This window comes from Gossypium hirsutum, chromosome A10, assembly GCF_007990345.1.
Source record: "Gossypium hirsutum isolate 1008001.06 chromosome A10, Gossypium_hirsutum_v2.1, whole genome shotgun sequence".
In the NCBI taxonomy this organism is placed as follows: Eukaryota; Viridiplantae; Streptophyta; class Magnoliopsida; order Malvales; family Malvaceae; genus Gossypium; species Gossypium hirsutum.
Window position 1 is genome coordinate 50,503,046 of NC_053433.1, and position 20,146 is coordinate 50,523,191.

Here is a 20,146-nt window from a genome sequence, read left to right on the forward strand (position 1 = left end):
AAATAAATAAAATAACAAAAGAAAATAAAAGTGAAATAAATTTAAAAAAAAGAAAAGGATGATATAAGGTGTAACCGATGAGGGTCGGTGGTGGGTCGACTGGGGGAAATGAAGTGGCGCAACAGAGGAGGGGACGGCGTCAGTGTGCGACGGTGTTTGGGCGGCAAAGGAAAAAGGGGAAAGTGGAGGGGATGAGAAAAGGAATAGAGGAGAAAAAAGAAAGAAAAGGAGAGAGAAAGAAAGGAGAAAGGGGAAAGAAAAGAAAGAAAAAATGGAGAAGAAAAGGGTGGCTGGTTTGAGGAAGAAGGTGAATAATAAATGAAATAAATAAATAAAATTAGGGTTACGGGGATTAAAAGAGGGGCCACAGTCATGTAAGCCCCGTTTGGGGCCACACGGCCGTGGCCCATGCCCGTGTGGTAGTCTCTCTACCTGTGTTTTTCGTGATATAGTAGTCAGAATCACACACGGCTGCTTTGACATGCACGTGTCCCTAGGCCGTGTGGTGCGCATGGCTATGTCGCACAGCTATGTGCACGCTTGTTCGCTTCTCCCACGCCCTGTTAAGTCTTCCATGCCTATGTTCATGGCTTATGTTTATGGGTAAATGTTTCAAGTCAGTATCGCACACGGCTCAAGGACACACCCATGTGTTTTGGCTGTGTGACCTACACGACCGCATCGCACGGGCATGTAGTGCTACCTTCGTTTCTCACACGCTCGTGTCCCATCCAACACGCCCGTGTCCATTAGTTAGGATTGTGCATGACCCTTAAGCACAGTCGTGGCTTTCACCCATGTTCTATCCTGACTTCGTTTATTGTTTTGTTTTTTTGGGCAAGTCCTCACACGGCTGCACACATGCCCGTGTACCAAGCTGTGTTGTTCCCACGGCCGACTTACACGGCCGTGGTCTTTATCGTAGGTCGTGTGCTAAATTTTTGTGAAATTTAGTTGCAGTTTTACCACGGTCTGGAACACGCCCATGGGTCTTAACTGTGGACTTCACACGGCTGTATCATAGGCCGTGGCTCCTTTGTCGCAGCTTGTGTGCCTTTATTTTGGGAAAAATGTGAGTCCTGTTTCATCACAGCCTTGGCCACGCCCGTTGGTCTTGGCCGTGTTCAATACTGTCGATCATCTCATTAAAGTTCTCAAGGTTTACACGGTTCCAAGCATGCCCCTGTCTCCATCTCGTGGGTGTTACACGACCTAGGACATGCCCGTGTCTCCATTCTGTAGGTGTCGCAGGGCCTAGGACATGCTCGTGGGTCCAGGCCGTGTTCATCCCTGTCAAATGTCAAAATTACCTGCAATTAAACTATAAATAGTTAAAGAAAAATTAAACTTTATTTAGTGAGGTTAGTGCTTGGGTTACCTCCCAAGAAGCACTTATTTAGAGTCTAAGCTCGACTTTACCCTGTGACATATTTACGCAGGTTCAAGGAGCTGAAGCTCCTCTCTATTATCCTTAAAGTCCTCACCATTATAAAGTTTAAGATGATGTCCATTTACCTTGAATGTGCCTTGTAACGGGTGACTTACCTTTACTGTGCCATATGAAAAGAAGTTTGGACTACGAAAGGACCTGACCATCGTGATTTAAGCTTCCCAGGAAAAAATTTGAGCCTCGAGTTATATTAAAGGACAAGATCTCTAACTTTAAATTGCTTATGTTGCCTTAAACGAGCGTCGTGGCGACGCTTCATTGCTTCCTTGTATAGGCGTGAATTCTCATATGCATTAGTTTGCCACTCATCTAACTCGTTCAACTACATCAACCTGTTTTCACCTGTAAGTTTGAGATTGAAGTTTAGAAACTTTATAGCCTAGAATGCCTTGTGTTCTAACTCAAACGGTAGATGACAACTTTTTCCATAAACAAGTCTGTAAGCGGATGTTCCTATGGGGGTTTTAAAAGCATTTCTATAAGCCCATAAAACATCATCTACTTTCATTGCCCAATCCTTCCTGTTGGATTCTACTGTCTTTTCTAGGATACGTTTAAGTTCTTGGTTTGCTACTTCAACTTGTCCACTAGTTTGAGGATGGTAAGGTGTAGCTGTTCTATGGTGCACTCCGTATTTCTTAATGGTCTTATCAAATTGGGCATTACAAAAATGAGTACCCCTATCACTAATAATTGCTCTAGGTGTTCCAAATTGAAAGAAGAGTTTCTTAAGGAATCGTACTACCATTCTAGCATCATTAGTAGGTAAATCTTGGGCTTCCACCCATTTGGACATATAATCGACGGCTACTAAGATATATTTATTCCCAAATGAACTAGAGAATGGACTCATAAAGCCGACACCCCAAACATCAAATATTTCACATGAAAGCATGTATGTTTAAGGCATTTCATCACATTTAGAGATATTACTTGTTCGTTGGCATTTATAGCAAGTGGCAACATACCTGTTGGTGTCTTTGAATAGTGTTGGCCAATAAAAACCTAATTCGAGTGTTTTATGTGCGGTCTTATTTCCGCTGTAATGTCCCCCAATCGGTCCTGAGTGGTAATCCTCCAGGATCTTAAATGCTTCTGACCTTATAACGCATCTCCTAATGACTTGATCTACACATATAAGGAAATGAAAAGGGTCTTCCCAAAAGTAGTTTTTCACATCAGTAAAGAATCGCTTCTTTTGCTGATGTGTCAACCCTTTTGGGATAATGTTAGCGGCTAAAAAATTTGCAATGTCTGCAAACCAAGGTACTTCAGAATCAAATATAGTAAAGAATTGTTCTTCAGGGAATGAATCATTTATTTCAACTTCATCTAGCTCTTTGGTACTTGAACTTTCAAGCTTGGAAAGATGATCAGCCGCGAGATTTTTAGCTCCTTTCTTATCCTGAATCTCCAAGTCAAATTCCTGCAATAATAGAATCCATCGAATGAGTCAAGGTTTTGCATCAATCTTAGTTAAAAGGTAGGGAAGAGCAGATGGTCAGTATAAACGACAATTCTAGACAATATTAGATATGATCTAAATTTATCGAATACAAAAACCACAGCTAGCAGCTCTTTCTCTGTGGTGGTGTAGTTTTCTTGTGCGGCCGACAAAGTTTTGCTAGCATAGTAGATAGGTTGGAAATGCTTGTCTCTTCGCTGTCCCAAAACTGCGCCTACTGCAAAATCACTCGCATCGCACATTCGTTCGAAAGGTAAATTCCAATCAGGTGCGATTATAATTGGAGCATTAATCAATTTATCCTTTAAAGTATTAAACACTTCTGAACATTCCTGATCAAAATTAAAAGGCATATCTTTTTCTAGTAATTTAGTCAAAGGTTTAGCTATTTTAGAAAAGTCTTTAATAAATCTTCTATAAAACCTAGCATGTCCTAAAAAGCTTCTAATAGCCTTAACCAAACTAGGGGGAGGTAGTTTTTCAATTGTTTCAATTTTAGATTTATCAACCTCTATCCCTTTACTAGAAATTTTATGTCCTAATACAATACCTTCTTGAACCATAAAGTGACATTTTTCCCAGTTAAGTACAAGGTTTGTTTCTTCACATCTTGTTAGAACTTGTTCTAAATTTTTAAGGCAAAGATGGAAAGAGTTGCCAAATACTGAGAAGTCATCCATAAATACCTCCATGATGTCTTCTACAAGTTCATCAAAAATGGCCATCATGTAACGCTGAAAAGTAGTAGGAGCATTGCATAATCCAAAAGGTATTCTACGATAAGCAAACATACCGTATGGACATGTAAATGTCGTCTTTTCTTGATCTTCAAGAGCTATTAGAATTTGAAAATAACCAGAGAATCCGTCTAAAAAGCAGTAGTACATGTGCCCTAATAATCTTTCCAACATTTGGTCAATGAATGGCAGGGGGAAGTGATTTTCTTGTGCCATCATTCAACTTCCTATAGTCAATGCAAACCCTCCAACCTGCGACTGTCCTTGTTGGGATTAATTCATTCTTCTCATTGGCTACAACAGTCATGCCTCCTTTTTTAGGAACAACCTGCACTGGACTTACCCAAGAACTGTCAGAAATAGGATAAATAATTCCAGCATCTAGGAGTTTAATTACCTCAGCTTTAACAACTTCTTTCATGTCGGGGTTCAGTCGTCTTTGAGCTTGCACACATGGCTTATATTCATCTTCCATTAAAATTTTGTGGGTGCAAAAAGAAGGGCTGACCCCTTTAATGTCAGAAATTTTCCAAGCTATAGCCTGTTTATGCTCTCTTCATACTTGGAGTAATTCCTCTTTCTCCTTAGGTTGCAAGTTAGAAGCAATAAGCACTGGTAATGTAGAATTATTTCCAAGGAATACGTATTCTAAGTGATTTGGCAAATGTTTAAGCTCCAATTTAGGAGGTTTTTCAATAGAGGGTTTTTTCTTAAGTCCATTGTTTGCCTTAATACCCTCATATCCCGCTTGTCTTGGGAAGGGCTTGTTGAAATTTAGTTCAGCTTTTATCTTACCTATCTCAGAATCATCATCATCTACCTCCTCTCCTTGAGCAAGACACAGTTCCAATGTGTCCTTATGTACGATTTCCTAAAAAAAATCTTTAGTAGCATGATCAATAGAGTCAATAAAATAACATGAGTCATCCTGTTCCTTAGAAAATCTCATGGCATCATAAATTTTAAAATTAATCTCTTCGTCACCTACTCTAAGCACAAGTTTACCATCACTCACATCAATAACAGCCCAAGCAGTGGCTAAAAATGGACAACCTAAGATTAAAGGTACTTCAACATCTTCATCCATGTCAAGCACAACAGAATCAACAGGGAATATAAAATTATCTACTTTTACAAGTACGTCCTCTATAATACCCCTAGGATATTTAACAGATCTATCAGCTAGTTGAATACTCATCCTAGTGGGTTTAGGTTCCCCAAGACCAAGTAGTTTAAACATTTTATATGGCATCAGATTAATGCTAGTGCCTAAATCAGCTAGTGCCTTATCAACATTCAAACTACCAATTAAGCATGGAATAGTAAAACTTCCTAGATCTTTCAGTTTGGTTGGCAGTTTATTTTGGAGTATGGCCGAGCACTCCTTGTTAAGTTCCACTGAAGATAAGTCTTCAAACTTCCTTTTATTTGTTAGAATCTCCTTTAAAAATTTTGCATATATAGGCATCTGCGATATAGCTTCAACAAAGGGTAAGTTAATATGCAGTTGTTTAAAAAGTTCAAGAAATTTACCGAATTGTGCATCCATGCGGTCTTTCTTCAACTTTGCTAGATATGGGATTGGTGGTTTGTATTCCTTTGGCATTGGACTATCATTGTTTTTGGGTTTTCCCTCCTCTCCTTCGGTTTTGTTAGCTTCTTATAGTGGCTTTTTTTCAGATTCAGCTAACACTTTCCCACTCCTTAGTGTAACTGCTTTCACATGTTCTTTTGGATTGGGTTTAGTATTACTAGGTAGACTTCCTGATAGTCTCTCTGAAATCATCTTAGCCAACTATCCAATTTGATTCTTAAGCCCTTGGATCGATGCTTGCTAATTTTTAAGTGCAATTTCAGTGTTCTGAAAATAGATTCCCGTTAATGAAATAAATTTTGTCATCATCTCCTCAAGGTTCGGCTTTTTCTCTTGCTGGTAAGGTTGTTGTTGGAAGCCTAGAGAGGGTGGTGGTCTTTGATTCCCTTGGCCTCCCCATGAGAAATTTGGGTGGTTTCTCCAACCTACATTGTAAGTATTACTATAAGGATTATTTTGAGGTCGAGGATTATATTACCCATATAATTCATTTGTTCGTTCTCCATGTTGTGGCCATAGGGTGGGTATTCTGAATTGCTTGTTCCACCTCCACTTACATCACACTGCATTACTGGATGAACCTATGAAGAACCAAGTCAACCATCATTTTTTATATTTAAAAGTTCTACCTGATCAGAGAGCATAGTAACTGAATCGACGTTAAACACGCCGGCCGCTTTCATCGACTTTGTCCTCATGACGTGCCACTGATAATTATTCAATGACATCTCTTCTATAAATTCATAGGCCTCTTTAGGTGTCTTATTATTAATAGTCCCACCAGCAGCTGCGTCAATCATCTGTCTAATAGAAGTTTCAGGCCGTTGTGAAAAGTTTGAACCTGTAGCCAAAGTGGTAACCCAAAGTGGTAACCCATGGTAAGGGCACCTTCTCAATAGATCCTTGTATCTCTCTCATGCATCATAGAGTGTTTATAAATCCATCTGCACAAAAGAAGAAATGTCATTCCTTAGTTTAGCTAATTTAGCCGATGGGAAATATTTAAGCAAAAACTTTTCAGTCATTTGTTCCTAAGTGGTAATTGATCCTCGTGATAACGAGTTCAACCACTGTTTAGCCTTATTCCTCAATGAAAAGGGAAATAACCGAAGGTGAATGGTATCATTAGAAACGCCATTGATCTTAAAGGTGTCGTAAAATTCCAGAAAGTTTGCTAAATGAGTGTTTGGATCCTCATCCTGCAAACCATCAAACTGAACAAACTGTTGTATCATTTGAATCGTGTTAGGTTTTAGTTCAAAATTATTTGCAGCAATAGCAAGTCTAACTAAACTTGATTCAGCTCCTGTTAAACTGGGTTTAGCATAATCATACATAGTACGAGGAGCAGGATTCTGATTTACTGGGTCTGCAATAGCCACAGGAGGTAACTGATTATTTTGATTATCAGCCATCTCCTCAGTTGTGGTTTGAATATCATCTTCTTGTCCTTCCTCTATGTATCGTAGGCTTGGCCTTATTTCTCTTCGATTTTTACAAGCTGTGCTTTCGATCTCACTATCAAAAAGTAGAGGTCCTGACAGGTTTCTTCTAGTCATAAACTATAAAAACCTGCCAAAAGTAAGTAAAACAAAATTTAGTGATATAAACAAAATAAAAATTAAATTAAATTGCAATAAAATAAATGGCTAAAGTAATAAAAATTAAGCATTCCTAATATTTTAATCCCCGGCAATGGTGCCAAAAACTTGATGGTCGTGTAACTAACTATAAATTCGACTAAGGCAAATGCACCTATCAAATAGTAGTATAGTTCTGGTGAGACCAAAAATATCGTATCCATGAGGACTAAAAGTAATAGTAATTACTATCTTTTTAATATCTAGCCTAAGAATTAAAGTGTGTTTTTAAACTAAAGCTAATTATCTAATTAACTAAGATTACGACAAAGATGAAGTTTGGAAAATACTTTAGGAAAAACCGATGGAGAAGACAATACCCAAGGAAGAATCCATCTAAACTTCACTTATTACCTTTGACTTAGATGATTTATTCACTTGACTTATTCCGTAGAAATCCCTGATTTATGTTATTATCCCTTTCGAGACTAAAAACAACTGATTCTAGGTTGATTAATTGAAATCTCTTTCTAATTAAAACCCCTATTGTCGCATGAACTCAATCTATGGATTCCTTTATTAGATTTGACTCTAATCCAGAAGATTTATGTTGCCCTATCTCTAAGACTGCATTCAACTCTGCTTAATTATGGATGATCTACTCTTAAATAGGGACTTTTTCTCCACTAATTAAGCACATCAAAACCTGAATTAATACCCTGGAATATTAAAACATGAATTTAGAACTCAGAATTAAGAATAAGAATAAGTCTTTATCATATAAATCAAATAGTAATAAAATTTGTCATAGGGTTCATCTCCCTTAGGTATTTAGGGAGTTTAGTTCATAATAATAATGGAAAATATCTCAAAGTTTGGAAAACAAAAAAACATAAAAAAACCCAAAGAACTTCTAGAAAATTGGATGGAAATCTTCAGTCTTGAGGTAGATCCTCGCTCCGAGGTGATTCCGATGGCTATTCGCGAGAATTTTCTGCCTCCAACTTATGTTTCCCTTTAATCCTCTTCTAGGGTGTTTATATATGCCTTAAAATGCTTTAAAACCCTCAAAAGTGCCTTTTTTTGAATAGAACTAGGCTTGGGCTCGGTAGGGACACGGCCATGTGCCAGGCCCGTATAAAGGTGCTTAGGCCGTGTGCAATACTGAGTTGGTTCTTAGTCGACACGGCTATGACACGCGGGCGTGTGGTCTACCCGTGTGTCACACACGGGCGTGTGGATCACTCATGTCGAAGTGCCCAGGCCATGTGGAATACATATTTAAGCCCAATTTGTCTATTTTTTGGCCCGTTTCTTGCTCTTTTTGTTATCCTAAGCTCTCCTGAGTATAAAACATAAAATTAAAGGATTAGGAGCATCGAATTCACTTAAAACCAAGGAAAAATCATTCATAAATATGCCAAGCATGGGGTAAAAATATGTATATATTACGGTTTATCATAAAGCCATGCGAAAATGGCTTTACTTTAAAGTTTGGTTTTGATTATGTTTTATCATAGTATAAACTATTTTGTGATGATTCTATGTGTTGTGAATGCATGGCATTGGTGATATATGATGTATATTTTGGAAATGGTTGAGTAGTGACATATGTTTGAGCATGGAAATTAATTAATGAGTTGGATGAGGTAAGAATAGATTGGCTGTAAAATATATATGCATATATCCTTAGGTATGTTTGGTTGCTTTAAATGTGATTCATATTAAAATAAAATATGTATGAAAATTCAGTTGACATGCGATTAAGGTATTAATATGTGATATAGCATTAATATTTATTAGGTTATATTCAAACCTGAGATAAGTTTTTTTGGTATGATTATTACACAACATGTATGAGATGTGTTTTGAATAGGATTTAAAGAATAATCGGCTATGTTTCAGGGTGGTTAGGGTTGATATTAGGATATGTGTTATTTGCTATGTTTGGTACTTGGGAATAGTAAACTAGTTTCAACCTAGTACCGAAATGTAACAATCATGATAAGCATGTATGTATTTGAATGGGTTTTAATTGTTTAAATTTGGTTGTGATAGTTATATAACGAATGGATCAAATAATTATAATTTGTATATGTTGTTAGGATCTATTAAATTACATTACATTATGGTTCGGCAAATGTGATTAAAGTAGGCAAATTTTAGCAAGTTTGTATTCGGTCTTGGCTTGTTAAATGTTATTATTATATTATATAATTTGTATATTAGATTTGTAAAAATGATTGAGTTAAGAGATTTGTAAAAATGATTGAGTTAAGTTGAAAGTGAGTAATTGTTTAATTAAACTTGCATTCGGCTAAATGCACTGAATAATGACTAAATGAATAGCAATTTGTGCAATGGTAAATCATGGAAATAATATGTAATTTTATGTGAAGTATAAGTGTTAAACCTGTTATTAGATGAATGCCGAAAATGATATGACTTTATTTAAATAATTTTATGTAATAGATTTTGTATATTCCATTTGTGTATAGAATTCAACGTACGATTAAAGTGTAATAAAGTTTGAATGTCTGCATATATTATAAGTTGAATTAAAAGTATATTCAGTTATGTGATATTAGTAAACGAATCAACTATTGATGTTAATAAATAATTGTTCTTAAAAGTTTATGCAAGTGTACGCATGTGAATGTTTGGCTTTGTGTTTTGATTGGTATTACCTCATAACCCTAATCCGACGACGGATACGGGTTAGGGTGTTACATAAACTGGGATCCCTAACATGAATCTTCAACAGTATACTAAGTACTCATAAGGTATAATGGATAGGTGATTGTCGACGCAATAAAATTTAGTGTATATCTTACCAAATGCCACTCTTTTAATTAATTTGAGACTTAACCATGCACATTAACCTCACCTTTCAATGATGGAAATATGGCATTATTAAGAACAAGTGGACTAAATTCCTTTATTCCTTACTCAACTTCCACTGAAATGCTTATTAGCTCAAACTGTCACTACACCTTCTAGTGTTAGTGATTGCAATAACACTTTCGTATTTAGAACATTCAAACCCCCAAGATTAAATAATAAAAATAAGATCTAATAAGATAACATTTAACAAAGCATTCATTGTACTTCTATACATAGAAAACATAGAGTAATCACCAGCGTTTTCAAAGAAATGAGAAAGAATCGAATACAGAATACTATTCCTAGGCTACTCGATTGAATCTCTCAGTTTCCCCTTGTTGTGACTTAGATCTCCTTGTCAGGAGTGGATCTGCATCAGTCTTCAAGTTGGCTCAACCAAAGGAGGCTCAAGCTGCCATGGTGGCAAGCTTCAAAATAGGGTAAGAGAATGGTGGTCTAGCAAAAAATCCTCCCTTCATTCTTCTCACGTTATCCTTTCATGTTTTCCTCAACAGTACAGATTCCTTCCCTCAAGATTCTTATATCCTTGTCCGTAAAAGGTAGTTACACCTGACTAGATAGCTCACACATGGTTGGCTCTAATCAGACAACTGTCAACTATGGCAACAATTCTGGACGCAATCTGGAATTAACTCATGCAGTGACATTTAGTGCAGAAAGATAGCAAAATTAAAGATAAAATAAGCTAAGATTCACTGAGTTATAAAATGAAATTTACTAAACTAAACATGCTAAAATGTATGCTAAGGGTAACTAAATGGGAACAAATTAACCAATAAGTAGGGAGAAAACATATGTACTTTCTAGTACAAAAAGTTATCATATCCACAGAATTGTGAAAAGAATTTATTTATGAATGCAATTAAAACACTTTGGTGAAGGAAAAATATTATGATTTTAAGGAAGTGATTTAAAAACTAAAATTTAACGAAGTAAAATAAAATAACAATAAAAATAAAAGTTTTAATACATAATTTTAAAAAAGGATTTTAATCAAGATGACATAATTATGTTAGATTAATTACATTTCTTAACTTAGAAATATTAAACTCATGTTCATGTTGTTACGAAAAAATTCATGGAAACTAGTTAATTTTCTAACTATTTCTTATACATACTTAGTAAATTAACTAATCTTTTGAAAATTTTCCAATGCCAATCAAGCAATTAATCAATCTTCATAAGCACATAAAATATTAAGTGAGGTAACAATGTATTCCTACCTTGAAACAGTTTAATCACAATAATCTTGCAAGTTATGCAAGGCCAATGTATTGTCTAATACTGTCGCTAATTTAACCCTTGGCTACCTTAGAAGATTAAACATGCACTAATTAAGTATTATGTCAATTATTTACAATTTCAACACGTTTAAATAATTAATTCATTAGTCTTCTTACAATTATAATGCAAAAATAACTTAGTCATGATTTTACTTAATCAAGTATTTTACCAAGACTTATAACAACACAAACATAATTTTAATAACTCAAGTGGATAAAATGCAATCAAACTAACACAAATTAAATTTAAACCATATTAACTAAATTAAACATATCAACATAACAAGTATTTATAGATATATTCATAACAACAACAATTAAATTTAAAGGATAAGGAACAAGAATCAAATTTGGTGTTTCTCCTAGGTTGAACTAGATCTGCTCCTTCTTCTCCCTTCTTCTTGTTGAACCGAGGCTTCCACAAACACTTGAATACTGCTTCAAATAGTGGTTGAAGGACTCTTTTCCAAAAGGTGAAATCGACAAGGGAATGGGAAGGAAAATGAAGAACAAAGGAAGGGTTTTGAAGAGAGAAAGTGAGAGAGAAGTAAAAAGATGAGAGGTTTTTATGTGTGTTTGAAATGAGCAGCCAATGAGATATTTATAGGTTGAGATGGCTGGTAAAAATAGCAACAATCAGTAGCCATAGACTCCCACCATGGCCAGACACACATGTGGCAAGTTTGAAGGTTTCAAACTTGCTATTTTAAAGTAGGGGCTAATTTAGGAAGGTTTGAATAGTGAAGGGGTTTGAATGCAAATTCAAGGAATTTTCAAGGGCTATTTTGCAATCCAAATAATCAGCAAAAAAAGCTGATTGGGTCAGCATGTGGGACGGTTTCGGGCAGCCAGTGCTTGGTTGGATCAGTTCAGCTCAATTGGGCCTCTTTTCATAATTAATTAATAATAATTATTTAACCCAAAATAATTTAGATTAAAATTAAAATTAATTACATTATGAATTAATATTCATAATTTGGACCATCTTAGGCATAAAAATTAATTTACCTCGATGCTTCAAAATCGCTTTTCGGTTTTGTGCTTCAAACAGTGTCTGCCGAGCTAATTTTTGCCCTTCGTGCGAATCTGTCAAAAATAAATTAAAATTAATCAAAATTAATTATAAAACTAACTAAAATTCAACATGTTAATAATTTAAATACAATTTAATTATTTTATATTTATTATATATTTTTCGACAAGAATTTCTACAAAATTGCATGAATTTGAGTTAAAAAGGGCATGAAAAAGTGTGTATATTTCCGTGTTTCTAGTTGCCTTTAACCCCTACCAAGAAAGATTTGGTTTGAGTCGTCATTGATTGATTGAACAAGTACACTCACTTCATACCTATCTGAGCAGATTACTCCCTACAGAAGTTAGCTAAACTGTATATTGCTGAAATTGTGAGACTACACGAAATTTCAGTCTCAATTATCAATGATAGAGATTCGCGATTCACATTTTGAATATGGAAGAAACTTTGTGAGGCCTTAGGCACCTGACTTAATTCCAGCATCACATTCCACCCTCAAACCAGTGGACAGTCTGAGTGAGTTATTCAAATCTTAGAGAATATGCTCTGGGGTTGTGTAATAGACTTCTGGGGTAGTTGGGAAGATTATCTACTGTTGGTTGAGTTTGCATACAATAACAGCTTCCAGCCTAGTATTCAGATGGCACCCTAAGAAGTCTTGTATGGTCGTAGGTGTCGTACTCTTCTATGTTGGACAAAATTAAGTGAACGCTAGATATTGGGTCCTGAACTGGTTTCTGAAACTGAGAGCACTATGAAAGTGGTATTCAGATGGCACCCTAAGAAGTCTTGTATGGTCGTAGGTGTCGTACTCTTCTATGTTGGACAAAATTAAGTGAACGCTAGATATTGGGTCCTGAGCTGGTTTCTGAAACTGAGAGCACTATGAAAGTGATTCGTGAGCGTCTAAAAGTCACGTCTAACTGATAGAAGTCTTGTGCTGATTTAAAAAGAAAAGTTATTGAGATTTTTATAGGTGATCAGGTGTTTCTAAAGGTATCACCGTGGAAAAAGGTTCTCTTATTTGGACGCAAGGGCAAGCTGAGCCCGAGGTTTATTGGAACTTATCATATCTTTTAACATGTCAGACCTGTTGCGTATCAGATAGAATCACCATCAGAGTTAGAACGAATTCACGATGTGTCTCATGTCTCAATGTTGAGACAGTATCGATCTGATCCGTCTCATATTGTTCCTGTTGACGAGACAGAGTTACGACCGAATTTAACATTTGAGAAAGGAACCTATCCAGATCTTGGAACGTGATGTTAAGGTACAAAGGAGGAAAATTGTTCCTTTAGCAAAAGTTTTGTAGCATAACCATGGTACTTAGGAAGCCACATGGGAACCTGAAGAATCAATTCGACGATAGTATATGTATCTGTTTGAGTCAGGTCAATTTCGGGGTCGAAATTTCTTTTAGGGGGAGTGAGTTGTAACGCCCAAAAATTTTGAGAATTTAATTATGAGAATCTGCAGTAATTAATCTTTGTATCTTTGGTTCTATGTTCTTTGATTGTGTTTAAGGTTTGGATTTTGAGTTGCATCGTTAAAAGTTTTGTTATTTTTAAAACAACCCCTATCCATGTATTATGTAGTTAAGTGAAATTTTATGTAAATCTGTGTCAATAATGAGCCTGCTGGTTCATTGGTTAAGCATTTGTATTCTGTCTAGTCTATGCGTTACGAAAAATTTTTGCATGCTATTGAAAAACTAGATGGTGGTTAAGACAAAAATTTTGAACGCTTTATTTCTTATTTTCCTGACATGTTCTTCTTTCCTTTTCTTTCTTTTTATTTTTTTCTTTTCTTTTCTTTCTTCTTTTTACTGCTTCGATTTCTCCTTATCAATTGTTTTTTACAAGTGAATATCAAAATTAGTGAGTCTTTTAAGTTGTTGGAAGATTTCTGTGTAAGTTCTGTCAATATCCTACAACTTCTGCGAAGGTTCGTTAGTTTTTTGTCGTGTTGCTAATTGGGAATTCTTTGACTATTTTACATAAACTCTCTGATAATTAGTCGTTTTGTTTTCTTAGGCGTGAGTATAGAGGGAAATGATCCTTCATGTATTGTGCTGATTTAGCACTATTGGATTGTTGGTAAGCGTTCGTCATCAAAAGTTAACGTCGAGGTTTCAAAACATTTGCTTGAATGTTAATGTATAAGTTGGTCATTGTTATAGTTGTTTGATTGGTTCTTGAATGGTTAAATTAGGTTTCAAGATTTCTCCATGTTATTTCTACTTCAAAATCTCTTTAGATGCATGCCGTAAACTTCAATTTTTACAAATTTTGATCGTCAGGAAACATGGTTGTCGACGTTACACAGCTAGGCACACAGGCGTGTGCCCAGGCTATGTGGGTCACCATGTAACTCACTATTCAGCGATTTGGAGCCACACAAGAAAGGCACATGGGTGTGTGTCCAGGCCTGTGTGGCCATGTTAGTGCAAGGTTCACACGAGTAAAGGACACGGGTATGTCTCTAGGCCGTGTAACTCACTATTTGTGACTTAGGACCACACGGCCAAGCACACAGGCGTGTGCCCTAGCCGTGTGAGTCACACAGGTGTGTGTCCAAGCCATGTAACTCTCTATTTACATTATAGAACCACACGGGCAGAGGACATGGGCATGGGCCTAGACCATGTGAGCCATACGGTCAAAGACATGGGCGTGTGTCCAGGCTGTGTAGCATGTAAAAAGGGCCCAAAACCTATTTTTTAAGCCGTAAATGTTGCCTAAGATTGATATTGACTTCTCTATTGTATGAATGATCTGAATTTGACTGAAAGAGAACTCACTGATACTCTGTGACAGACGTATGAATACCATAAATGTATGTGTACTGTGATACTTAATCTGAATACTATAAATCTTTGTACGTATGAATACCTATTTTATGAAAAAATTATGAAAATTAAATCATCCACATGGCCTAAGCACACGGGTGTGTGGCTTGGCCATGTGACCTCAATTTGTTGATGATGTCATAAACAGAGAGTTACACGGGTTAGGGACACAGGCTTGTGTTACCACACAGCCAACCCACACGGGCATGTCCCAAAGCCACAAGGGCGTGTGACCTTGTTTTGATGAAAAAATTTCTAAGGGTTATAGAATTTTCTAAAGTTCTCGATGTTGTCCCGAACCACCTCCAATGCATGTTTAGGGAATCGTAATCTTATTTAAGGGACGATATGAATGTTTTCAAAAAATTTTAAATTTGAGTGGAAATTCATGTCTTGATTTTGGATGTTTGTTTAAGTATAAGTCTGGTAATACCTCGTACCCGGTTCGAGCGTCAAATACGGGTAAAGGGTGTTACATGCACATTGGAGTGTAAGTCTACTAGGTGATTTTTGTAATAATCGCATGATCTATGGTTCCTTCAATTTTGGTTCTATGCTTTCTTGTAGTCTTGTTCGATTAATGCCAATCTTGTAAGTGTAAATCTTGTCAATGTGTATTTTTCCAACTTTCGTTAATATCTAGAAAATCCCTAAATCATTGAACTTTTGGGGTGTTTGATTGAAGATCAATAGGATGAAAAAAGTATTCAAATTAAATGTATCCCCTATAATTGCAGGTGTTTCTTCTCTTTATTTTATAAAGTTCTGAAACTACAAGTATTTTCCCACTAGGTTAACAGTGAATATTATTCTCTGATCGTTGAGATAGATCTATAATGTTCAGTCATTGTGCATTGTTCCCATTGACAGAACCTATTGTTATAGGAGAGGTAAACTCAACTCTCGATTGATCCTTTTCTTCTACTACCATTTCCTTAACTAGTTCTATGCTTTCTCGTGAGGCTATTTATCCTAATCTACCCGGATACTTGTCCATATTTAAGTTTAGTTAGCTATTCAAAAGTTCTCTTTCCTCATAAGCATGTTCAGTTGTGTTCTTCACTTCGTTCAATTTTTACTTTGCTTGTATTGATGATCTATTGAATTTGTATTGATATCATTGTCATCCTCTTGCAAAGGGATTGGATTTCCTCTTTGAAGTTGACTTAGCTCAAGCATTAGTAATAGTTGGTTCTCCTGGATATCTTATTCCTCATAAACTCATTCCTCATAAATATCAGCATCATAATCTAATTCCTCATCTACCCGCATATAATCAAAGTTATCCATAATTTATGCCAACTGATTTCGGTGGTTATTGTTGCAGGTGTCTTTGGACGAGACTGCTCATGAGGATTTCTTGAAAAATAGAGAAATATTAGTAATGTTAATAAATGATTAAATAAACTTAAATCATATCTATAATTTGAATATTTCATAATTATTCTATAGATGAAAAAATTAAAATTCATAAGTGATGTTGCCTCCCCAGCAATGGCGCCAACAACTTGACCACCTCCGAACATACCAATGTCCATAGTAGAAATCCTGCACAAAAGATATGAAAAGTGGTATCCACAGGAATACGGGTTAGGTTGTAATATAGTTACAATGGAGTAGGTAAGTACTCTGAGAATCGTACCCAAGGAAGGTGAGCACTAGATTAATTCAAATCTAAACATAATAAATCTAAGTAGTACTTCAATTTGATTATAGTACGAAGAATTAGAAGAAAGGTTTTGATAAACTATATTAAAAATAACAAGAACAAAAACAAAAGAAAGTAAATAATGAAACACGAGAAATCAAATAATCAAATATGTATCAAATCTAAGAATGGGTGATTAGCTCGTTTTGGTAGTCATAATCAACTGTCATCTTGGGTTTTCTTATTCAATCAACCAGTCAATACCCCAGCAGGATCTTCCAATTTGTCCATTGAAATACTTAGTCGGCAAGAACTACTTATCTTCTGACCTCACAGTCCATACCAGTTCAAGGTGAAGGTGTTCACGGATAGGCTATAGCAAATTTGGGTTAATTCCAATATTAATGACTTCCCAGGATTGCCAGGCCTAGGGTTTAGGTTCTTCCTTTCCTAAACAATTGATCCATTAAGAAATCCCTACAAAATAATTAATTATTCATACATCTACTCACTAATCCCTCAGAGGAGGATTAGTTCCTTATGGATCTAATAAACGATGTAAACTTGATAGAAAAATAAACATAAAGAACAGTTCAAAAGAATAAAGTTTAGAAGCAGCTTGATTTGTATTAATATTTAAGTGCAGAATCCTTACAGAAGTTTATAATATTTCTCAAATTTATTTTCTCCACCAAAATTAAATAACAAGAACGGAAATAAAATCTAAAACCTAAAAAAAGATAAAAACTAAAGACTATATCTAAAGGAAAATTTATACAATATGAATGGTGTCCATAACATGTGCTAAATTGGCCTATTTATAGACTTTAGAGTGGTCATCATCCTTAACCCTAGGTTAGCTGTCGTCCTCATGTTTAACATTTGATTGTACAGATCAAAATGCCCCTAGCTCGTAATTATTTCCAGTATAGAAGTGATGTCGCGACACACTAGGTCTTGTGTCGCAACATCAAAGGCGGTATGCTTATTTTTAAGGTGTCTTCAGGGGTATGTCGCGACATCCTTAGGTTGTGTCATGACATTTAAGGCAGTCTTGGAATTCTTCTATTATGCTTTCTATTTTGAGACATCCAATGCTTCTTAGTGCAACCTAGCGATGAATATCGAGTTAGTACACCTTCTAATGGTCTCCTCCTGATCGCTTCCGGACGTACCAACATCCAAAGTAGAAATCCTACACAAAAGATGTGAAAAAGCGATATTTGCAAGTATATGGGTCAGGTTGTAATATAGTTACAACGGAGTAGGTAAGTACTCCAAGGATCATACCCAAGTGAGGCAAGCACTAAATTAATTCTAATACAAGCGTAATTAGATCTAATTAATACTTTAATCAAATTATAGTACGATGAATAAAAGGAAGGTTTTTGATATAGTATACTAAAAATAATAAGGAAGTAAATAAATGAAACGCAAGAAATCAAATAATCAAATATATATATCAGATCTAGGCATGGGTGATTAGCTCGTTTTGGTAGTCATAATCAAGTGTTGTATTAGGCTTACTTGTTAATCAACTAGTCAATACCCCAGCAAAATCTTTTAATACGTCCACTGAAATATTGAGTCAGCAAGAACTACTTACCTTTCGACCTCATGGAATGATAGAAATGTGCAAGTGTACATAATCGCAACAAGTAATAAAGTGACAAGTAAATATCGAGTTATCGTACCCACAAGACTGTGAAAAGAAATATTTATGAATGCAATTAAAAACACTTTGGTGAATAAAAATATTTTGATTTTGAAGAACTGATTAAAAACTAAAATTTAACTAAGTAAAATAAAATAAAAATACAAGTTCCAATGAACAATTTCAAAAGATGATTTTAATCAAGCTAACATAATTGTGTTAGATTAATAAAAATATCTCTTAACTTAAAATTGCTAAACTCATGTTCATGTTGTAATGAATAAATTAACAACAACTCGGTAATTTCCTAACTACTGCTCATACACACCTATTAAATTGACTAGTCTCTTGAACATTTTTAAATGCCAATTCAAACAATTAATCAGTCTTCATAAGCATATAAAAGATTAAGTAAGGTAACAATGTATTCCTACCTTGAAAAAATTTAATCACAATAATCTTGCAAGTTATGCAAGGTTGATGTGTTGTCTAATACTGTCGCTAATTTAACACTCGGCTACCTTAGAAGATTAAACATGCACTGATTAAGCATTGTGTCAATTAATTACAATTTCAACGCGTTTAAATAATTAATTCATTAGTCACCTTACAATTATAATGCAAGATCAACTTAGTCATGGTTTCACTTAATCAAACATTTTACCAAGACCTATAACAACACAAACATAATTTTATTAACTCAAGTGGACGAAATGCAATCAACCTAACATGAATTAAAGTTAAGCCATATTAATTAATTTAATCATAGCAACATCACAAGTATTCATAGACATATTCATAACAACAACAATAAAATTTAAAGGATAAGGAACAAGAATTGTAACATCTCGAATTAGGGCCTAGTCAAAATAGTGGTTTTGAGACCACAAATTCGAGATGTTAATAATTATTTTATGATTATTATAAGGTCTATGATATGTCTCTATGCTTGTGTGAAAATTTTATGAGGAAATTTTATGCGAAAAGTGCTTAACTAGACTTTAAGGACTAAATCGAATAATTTGTAATTTGACCAAGTTCTAAAAATTTGGACAAAAATAGGCTTGGAAGGGTAATATTTGAAAGAATCGTAAAAAAGGCATTTTGGTCATTTAGGGGTAAAATGAATTAAAAGACAAAAATTAAAAGCCAAATGTGTCCATCTTCCTCCCATGGCCATGTGAATCGAGAGGGGAGCCATGGTTAGGGTTTCCAAGCTTTCAAGCTCAATAGTAAGTGATCTCGAGCCTCATTTTTAACGTTCTATGCAGTTTTGAAATCCCGGTAACATGCTCTACTCATTTCTACCATTGTTTTGAGCTAGGATTTATGTTTAAAAATTTACCCATGCACGACATGCTAGTATTTTGATTTCTAATGGTAGAATATGAAAGATTGGAGTGTATTTAACACCTTTTACTAAGTGATTTTTCATGAAAAATTCTAAAAAGGACTGAATTGAAAAAGTGTAAAATATGTAACTAAAAATCTCTTTTAATGAGAAATGTGGGCTGCTATAAGCTTGAATATGGTTTGGCTAGGCTTGGGTAATCAAGAAATTGAACACATTTCATTTGACAAGCCTAGGGACTAAATTACAAATATGTGAAAGTTTAGAGGCAAAATTGTAAATATGCCAAAATATGATTTTTTTTTGGTCAATTTGAATAATGTGATTCCTAAATAGGCTATATTTGAAATGATAGATCAAGGAAATCGAGATTCGGGCTTAAATTGGGAATATACAAGGTGATGGATTAAAATGGTAACTTTGTCGTTTTCGTATTCGAGGTAAGTTCGCGTGATTTAATAAACCTATTATTAATGTTATTTATTGTTATACATGAAATATATCTTGCTATGATTGTATTGAATTTGATGGAATATGATGTTTTAAATGAAATGAGTAAGTTGTATAGAAACAAGGTGACATGTTATTTTGGT

At 35.1% G+C, this 20,146-nt stretch overlaps 1 non-coding gene across 1 annotated transcript; it reads left to right on the forward strand.

Moving 5' to 3' along the window:
* The first annotated feature begins 6,116 nt into the window (after positions 1-6,116).
* On the forward strand, positions 6,117-6,223 carry LOC121208937 (small nucleolar RNA R71). The gene has a single exon (XR_005904058.1). It is a non-coding gene; the product is annotated as a small nucleolar RNA R71 (small nucleolar RNA).
* Positions 6,224-20,146: the final 13,923 nt, after the last annotated feature.